This window comes from Lepus europaeus, chromosome 5 (assembly GCF_033115175.1).
Source record: "Lepus europaeus isolate LE1 chromosome 5, mLepTim1.pri, whole genome shotgun sequence".
Taxonomy (NCBI): Eukaryota; Metazoa; Chordata; class Mammalia; order Lagomorpha; family Leporidae; genus Lepus; species Lepus europaeus.
The window spans coordinates 16289133-16291396 of NC_084831.1; positions in this window are offsets into that span (position 1 = coordinate 16289133).

The following is a 2264-nucleotide window of genomic DNA, read 5'->3' on the forward strand; positions in this document are numbered from 1 at the left end:
ACCTCGCTGTGCTCATCTTTAAAATGGGTAAATCCTACGTGGCAGGACTCCAATGAGAGAGGGCTGTGTAGTCCAGCCTGGGAGGCGCCCAGGGCAAGCCCCGCCCCCAGGGACCCTGCCCCGCCCTCCCCAGCACTGGGCCCATCCCCCAACAGGGGAAGTTTCTCTGCCTGTCTCCAGCAGCCTGGTCGATCCATTGGTCGGTCGGTCGGTGGGATCGGATGGCTTCTTCCTTCCTGCTGTAGATTGAAACCCAGTACAGCAGAGGGCAGGGGTGGGAGGGAGCCGGCAGCGCCGGGCTGGGGCAGCCTGGGAGTGTCACGGTGGACTGGGCGACAGCAGTTTGCCGAGTGAATTTCATGCATGGCCGCTGGGGATCTGGAACATGGACAGCCGTCTTTCGTGGTCACCAGGCCCTTCGGCTCCAGAAAGCTCAATTCTTCACCTACGAAACGGGCAAACCCCACCTCGGCCAGGGGACCCCAAGCCCCAAGCCCCAGCAAAGCTTCCCCCAGCACCCGTAGGAGCCCCTGCTAGGGTACGGGAAGCCTGTGAGGCCGCTGCTTTCCACCGCTGTCTGCACCTGTGCACCCCAGGAGTGAGCCCCCAGCAGGGACTCCCGCTTCTGAGGCTCCCGAAGGAGGCTGTGGTATTGGCGCCCTGCAGAGTGATGCACACGTCCGCGTTAGCCGCCAACTTTCAGAATCAGGAGGTGCCACGTGAAAATCCCACATCTCTGTACAACGGCTCTGGAAGATATGGGAGATGGGCAGTGTTGCCGGGAGCCGGGTACGCTCTCCCAGCTGGTGTCACCAGGGCACCGGCCTGTCTCGGGCGAGTGCCATGTTGGGTCTAGGCCAATCTGTTCCTTGTGTCCCTCTGTTCCCCTCGGCAACCCTGAACGATCTGCTCGGTGTCTGCTTGGATGCCTCTGCTGACAGGAGGCTCACTCCATGAGGCAGGCAGTCTGTGCTGTTAGGAGGATGTCACGAAGAAGACACGGGCTTGGGAGTCAGCCAGCTCTGGACCTGGGCACCTCTCCAGGATCTGGCCAACCGTGGGATCCAAGGCAAACCCTGGCCGTTCTGAGCTCCCGGTCCTTGGCTTGCACCTCCCCTGCGGTTTAACCAGAGCCAGTCGGTATGCATCTCCCAAACGGCCTTTATCCTCCTGTGTGACCTCCGGCCATAAGTCCAACTTTTCCCTGGTGACCACCAGAGCTGGGAGGTGGAGAGGGCACAAAGATGGTCTGTGCCAGTGAGAAGCTGAGGGCAAAGTCCCCCAGCCAGGGCCAGTCCCCAGGAGGCTGAAGGTGTGGCTCTGACCTGCTTCCCACACTAATTGGTTCGGCAGGTGCACCTGGGGTCTGACAGTGAGTGAGTGGGGTCCCTCCTGGGGACCTACATCCCTGTGTTCCCCCACGGCCCCGTAGTCTTCCAGGATGAGACCCTGCCTGGGGCAGGGGGTGGAGGGGCTGGGCACGGAAGGGGAGGGGGGACAAGTCAGGGCAGGTAGAGCAGGGGATGAGCATCTCAGTGCCTGAGAGCAGGTGCCAGGATTCGCTGCTGCTCGGCTGAGTGCTCGCTGCCTCGCACAACCACCCTAGGGCAGATATTGCTTCACAGACAGGAAGTTGAGCGAGGCTCAGAGAGGCTGAGAAACTTGCTTAGGGCCACAGAGCTAGGACTTACGCCGTAAGTCTGGTCCCTGAGCCGGCACTCGTGACCACTCCGACGCCTCCCAAAAACCCGCCCGTCCTTGCGGTGGGGGAAGGGAGGGCGATTTTCCACCCAAGAGTCCCTCCTCTGAGTTCCAGGCTGTCCGTGAACTACTGCGTGTGCACCCGCGCGCCTGCGAGCGGCGGCTGGTGGGCGTGCGGCTCCCGAGCGTCCATCCGCCCCGGGAGGGCCGGAGGGTCGGCGGCCCGAGCCCGCGTGCGGCCGCCCAGGTGCGAGCGCGCGAGTGTGAGCGTGCGCACGTGCGGCGGCGGCGGGGTCCGCGGCCCGGGGTCCGCGGGGCTGGCGCGAGCCCCCCGCCTCGGTGCTGATTGGCTCGGCGCCGTGACGGGCCGCCCCCCTCCCTGCCCGGGGCGGCGGCGGCGGCGGCGGCGGCGGGCGCGGGTGCCCGCGTGTGCGCTGTGTGCCGCGTGTGCGCCGGTGTGTGCGCCCGGCCGCCGGCGGTGCGGGAAGCCGGCGAGCGCGCCGCCGCGCGGGCCGCCGCGGCCGAGCCCAGGGTGCGCGGCGCCCCCGCCCGCCCGGCCTGCC